We start from the raw sequence: 6,526 nt of genomic DNA, 5'->3' as shown, positions 1-6,526 counted from the left end.
CCCAAGATTTTGGAGGAACTCACCAACTTTTCTTAGTTCAGCCCACACCTCCTTGGCCATATTATTATGACCCTCTTTCTGAGCCACAGTAGCCACATTGTCACTGCCGGAGTCCTGAGTGGTGGCGTGGCTGCTTGTTGCTTGAGCCTGACGAAGTAAAGGAGACTCCTTTACCCATGCATTCGTCCGGTTCACTGGTGCTGTTTGGGGCAGACTGTTTTGCTGTGCTCCCAGTGTCTGGGTAAGAGCTCTTGCTTGCTCTGTAACATTCACCGGCCGGATAACACCCATACTCGGCCTCTTGCTACACACAGCTGAGCTGGCATTGTGAACGCCTCCACAGTTGCAGCATCTGGGAACTATTTTCTCACCCAGATTAAGTCTGTTTCTACACACATTAGAGAGGTGAGACTTTCCGCAGAAACGACATCGTGGATCATTTTGACAGCTCCAGGATTTATGCCCCCATCTGCAGCATTTCAGGCATATTATGGGCTCTTCCACATACTTTGCTACATGCCTGTAGCCAGCCCCGGTGATGAACACTTTCTCGGGAACTTCACCTCTCACTAAAGCCACCACCTGACTCCTAGCTTCACCTTTAATAAGGTGACGCTTGGCCCACACAAATCGTTGGTCGTCGAGGATGAATTCGGGGTCCAGAATCTGAGGGTATTTATAGATAATTACCTTCGTCAGCTTCTCGTTCCCCTCCGGTATTTCCATAACAATTCCATCATATCCTTGCTGGGTAAGATACTCCACTGCCTCCATAGAACCTACCGTTAAGTAAGGTCTGTTTACACCTTCCTTCAGCAGGGGCTCGAACTTGCGGTGTTCTCTTCCAAGTCTGACTGTCCACAGCAGCTTCTGATGATAGGCCAGCGTGCATGAGGCAGGGAAGAGAAGCCTCCATCTCCGCTGATCCTCACCTTCCTGACATCGTTCCGTCCGTTTGTCGACATCAGTCTCGGCGTCGTTCTTCATTCTCTTGTCGTTTCCGTTAAGTGTACCATTACTGTCAACACTATGCCTTGCATCCTGTCTTAACCGTTTCTTCTGTTGCCTTGTTAGAACGTCTTGATACTCACCCTCCTCGACTGACTGGCTGCTTTCTGAGTCCATGTTAATATTGCCGTGGGAAGTAGCCAGTTCTTCTGGTGACTGAGTCTCCATCGGTGGTGGGGAGGCCTGTGGTTGTGCTGGCCTCCACCCCTCACACACACACACACACACACACACACACACACACACACACACACACACACACACACACACACACTAAATATATGAATCAGCAAAATTATAAATTAAATATGCAATCTGGTATGCACATGACTTGAAACTGGAGTTATGTAAATTAATTGGATCAGGTAAAGCATAGTAAATTTTATCATAAAATTGAGAAATGTAAATTTCATGAAAATAATTAAACAAGTATACAACACCCCTCACACCCACAAAATATATAAATCAGCAAAATTGTAAATTAAATATGCAATCTGGTATGCACATGACTTGAAACTGGAGTTATGTAAATTAATTGGATCAGGTAAAGCATAGTAAATTTTTTTTTTCCTGAAACTGAGAGATGTAAATTTCATGAAAATAATTACACAAGTATACAACACTCAACATGTAGTACAATATGATACTTAATAATGGATAAAATGTAGAAAATTTACACAAAAGAATTAACATGTAATGCAGAACATGTAGCAATAAGGCATCAAGAATTTAAAACAAATTAACTTTCTGTAAATGTGTAAATAATAATAATAATAATAATAATCACTGTGGAAAGAATACAAGAATATTCTGCAATGTTATAGCAACTGCTGTAATTAGCTTATAATAAAGTTATAGAGTACAGTACTATAAACACATACTGTAACATTTAATATAAAATGCTAAAGGAAACTTCAGATTAAGGTCTGGGGAAAACATAAAATTTGTCTATAATGCACTTCAACTGCTGAAAAAAAAACAATATTATTTATACTTAATACACTGCACCAGAATGTACTTGGAATCACTTAACATAACATTACTAATGAACAATGGAACTTGTAGCTCCAAACACCACAAAAAGGAATTGAGTGAGGAATGGGCAGCTAATTCCTCTTATCAAGTCACTGGAGGAAAGAATATTTGATATACAGGGTTATTTCCTTATTAAATCGCAATTATTGTATAGCACAGTGTGTACCAGCTATAGTTTACTTAGCTTCGGGCTGCTGTATCTTCAGAACAACTTTGGCTATCGTGGAATACAATCCACGAGGAGTCGTGTGGGGAGACGTGAGTGGCGGCGTTGTTTACATCCGGAGGCGATCCTGGCGTCGGTTTCCTGAACCTGGGCTGACGTCATGGACTGGCGTGACGTCATGGGCTGCCGTGACGTCATGGGAGGACGAGGGTGACGATTATAGAAACGAAGAGTACAGATGAATGTTGCATTGTAGAAAATACTCCATCCAGTGAGCAGTACACTTCACTTCAAAAGGCGCTGGAGTTGACACTCGGCGGTGTTAACAGTAGCTAGGGAGCACCAACTAAAATCTGGGCGGGTAGGCTGCAGCGTCACTGGACGTTTGAAGTTCAAAATGGCTGGGTGAAAGCTGGCCTTTCCTCCTCCCTGGATGAAGTAATGTTCTTGTTGGCAATAACTGGCTTACTTGGAGACGTTGGCCTAGTGCAATAGTTGTCTGGTAGGACCCTGGACTAGTAAAATTATCGATGAAAGCAAGTGCTGCTGTGGTGGGTGGGTTGTGCTTGCTATGGCGTCGTGAGAGGCACACGAGGGGAGGTTTTGCTTGAGAAATATCCCTCCCTGCTCACCAGTATTGTGTGTTCCACTTTCCTTTTTGTTTGTATTGTTACTTCCTTATGTGTAGGTCTTGCTTAGGGTCTTGGAGTAACACTTCTTGATAGTATTACTTGAGGTAGGATAAATATCAGCACACAAGGTCCTGTACGTCCTGCCTCTAGCGTTGTCTGAGAGGAACTGACCCCTGCATAGCTGGTGCATATTACGACCCAACATAAAGCCAAAAGAATCCAAGTTAATCGTAAATGATGATGGAGACACGGGGGGCTACTACCCTCCCTACCTCTCACAACCTTCCCCCGCACACCATCCACTTTCTTGACCTTCGTTCCTCTTTATGTCTCCCCTCCCCCCCCCCAGGCTGACCTTTGACCTTCCTACCCTCCCTCATTTCATCCCACTCAGATCTCAATAACAGTTTTGTGAAGAGAAAAGGTCACTTTACCTGGCGTGGAGCCTCCACGGACCTCTCCTCCTCTGGCCGATAATCAAGACATTCTGCCGTGGCGCTAGGAACATTCTGCCGTGGCGCTAGGAACATTCTGCCGTGGCGCCAGCAACATTCTGCCATGGCCCCAGCAACATTCTGCCATGGCCCCAGCAACATTCTGCCATGGCGCCAGCAACATTCTACCATGGCGCCAGCAACATTCTACCGTGGTGCCAGCAACATTCTACCATGGCGCCAGCAACATTCTACCGTGGCGCCAGCAACATTCTGCCATGGCGCCAGCAACATTCTGCCGTGGCGCCAGCAACATTCTGCCGTGGCGCCAGCAACATTCTGCCGTGGCGCCAGCAACATTCTACTGTGGCGCCAGCAACATTCTACCGTGGCGCCAGCAACATTCTACCGTGGCGCCAGCAACATTCTACCGTGGCGCCAGCAACATTCTGCCATGGCGCCAGCAACATTCTGCCATGGCCCCAGCAACATTCTGCCATGGCCCCAGCAACATTCTGCCATGGCCCCAGCAACATTCTGCCGTGGCGCCAGCAACATTCTGCCGTGGCGCCAGCAACATTCTGCCGTGGCGCCAGCAACATTCTGCCATGGCGCCAGCAACATTCTGCCGTGGCGCCAGCAACATTCTACCGTGGCGCCAGCAACATTCTACCGTGGCGAGAGCAACAAGAAAGAAAATTGGAAAAAGGGGGGAAAAGAAATGGGGAAAATACGATAAATGTATGATGGGGAGGAGGGAGGTGAGCCTTGGGGCGTTAGAGTTAGAGAGGGCAAAGAGCGGGAGTTGAGAAAGAAGAATGAATAGAATAATAGGGAGGAAGAAATAGGAGTGAAGGGGAGAGTTAAATATTGACAGAAAATTGGCGGGCGGAGATGATCATGAGGGCGGGAGATGGCGCAGTTATGATCAGAAGATAGATAAATAAATGTAGATAAAAATAAAAGTCACAGCTTCGTATCATCCTTTGCAGATGTCACAAAAATTAGCATGAAAATTACCTCTGCTGAAATCATTGAAAAACTTCAAGTCAAGTCACTTGTGTTGTCCCGTCTTGAGTACTGCTCAGTACTCACTTCCCCCTTCAGAGCAGGAGAGATTGCTGAAATAGAGGGAATACAGAGAACATATACGGCATACATAGACGCGATAAAACACCTAAATTATTGGAATCGTCTCAAAGCTCTCCAAATGTACTCACTAGAAAGGAGACGAGAGAGATAACAAATAATATACACATGGAAAATACTAGCGGGCCAGGTCCCAAATCTACACAGTAAAATAACAACGTACTGGAGTGAACGATAAGGAAGAAAATGCAAGATTGAACCAGTGAAGAGCAGAGGTGCCATAGGCACAATCAGAGAACACTGTATAAACATCAGAGGTCCGCGGTTGTTCAACGTCCTCCCAGCAACTATAAGAAATATTGTCGGAACAACCGCGGACATCAAGACAAAACTAGATATGTGGGCCACTGCAAGCAACAGCCTCGTGGACCAAACTCTCACAAGTCGATCCTGGCCTCGGGCTGGGCTTGAGGACTAGACCCAAATCTACACAGTAAAATAACAACGTACTGGAGTGAACGATATGGAAGAAAATGCAGAATAGAACCAGTGAAGAGCAAAGGTGCCAAAGGCACAATCAGGAGATCAGGGTTCAGGAGACGCTCAAAGGGGAACAAAAGGTCAGAAAAGGGAGATAAAGGGGCGTAGAGGAATTAATAAAACCAAAAAAATTAAATACAGAATGGTTGAATAGAGCTGCCGAAGCGTTAACTAGTACAGTAAAGGCCGCGAGGGTCAGGCCGGAGAGATGGCAGCTGTGTAGATGCTGATGTATGCTTGGGGCCAGATGCTGTGGCCGGAGAGTTGGCAGCTGTGTAGATGCTGATGTATGCTTGGGGCCAGATGCTGTGGCCGGAGAGTTGGCAGCTGTGTAGATGCTGATGTATGCTTGGGGCCAGATGCTGTGGCCGGAGAGTTGGCAGCTGTGTAGATGCTGATGTATGCTTGGGGCCAGATGCTGTGGCCGGAGAGTTGGCAGCTGTGTAGATGCTGATGTATGCTTGGGGCCAGATGCTGTGGCCGGAGAGTTGGCAGCTGTGTAGATGCTGATGTATGCTTGGGGCCAGATGCTGTGGTCGGAGAGATGGCAGATGTGTAGATGCTGACATGTACTTGGGGCCAGATGCTGTGGCCGGAGAGATAGCAGTTGTGTAATGCTGATGTATGCTTGGAGCCAGATGCTGTGGCCGGCATCTGCCACTACATCTGAGCGAGCAAGCTTGCCCACCACCGATTAAACACCGGACAAAACGCAGATATAGAGAGCGAGAGACGCGGGGGAAACAGAGTGGGCGATGCCACGAGATCACTGTAAGAATGAAAGATAAATGAGTTTCTGGGGTCGTTGTGAAGGGGGCGACCCTCTAAACCGGAACGATATTAACTGCATGTTATTACGGCCTCGTTCCTAGCCCTGGGAGAATCTGGGAGGGAGGGTGAGAGGGGATAGGCGAGAGAGAGGAAGGGTGCTGGCCAGAGGAGAGGGGAAATCAGCCACATTGAGTAGGGCGAATGAGTTATAAGACTACAGGAGGGAGTAGGTCATGCATTACAAGAGGGGTGAAGGGAAGTGCGTTTTATCATGGCCGAGGGGAAGTTAGGGGCTGCTGATAAGGCGAATGACAGGGGTCAGGGTGAGGGGCAGGGATTGTGATAAGGGAAGGGATTAGGGGGAAGCATATTAGGCGTTTTGAATCGTGTTATTGGAGTCATAAACGTGGGACTTTTTGATCTTGGATTTTTATCTACTTATTATGTTTCTGTGGGGCACTTAGGTACTTTCCTGGTGACAGGCTTAAGTGTGTCTTGGTAGTGAGTACAATGTCAAGATAAAAGTGTAACCTGTCCTTTTATCGCTTTTCGCTCGTGCGTTACATACGGCCAAAAATTGTCGTACTAGAAAATAACAGCGGTTCTCGAAAGAGACGTGCTGTCCTGTTTTCTGTTTTGTGTGCTGCTGTACTGTGTACAACACCACTACCTCACCACCATCTTGTCTCTTCTTGTCTACCCTCCCCTCGTCTACCCTCCCCCCTTCGTCTACCCTCCCCCCCTCGTCTACCCTCCCCCCCCTCGTCTACCCTCCCCCCCTCGTCTACCCTCCCCCCTCGTCTACCCTCCCCCCTCGTCTACCCTCCCCCCCTCGTCTACCCTCCCCCCTC

This window comes from Procambarus clarkii, chromosome 78 (genome assembly GCF_040958095.1).
Source record: "Procambarus clarkii isolate CNS0578487 chromosome 78, FALCON_Pclarkii_2.0, whole genome shotgun sequence".
Taxonomy (NCBI): Eukaryota; Metazoa; Arthropoda; class Malacostraca; order Decapoda; family Cambaridae; genus Procambarus; species Procambarus clarkii.
Note: the sequence above shows the minus strand (reverse complement) of the source record.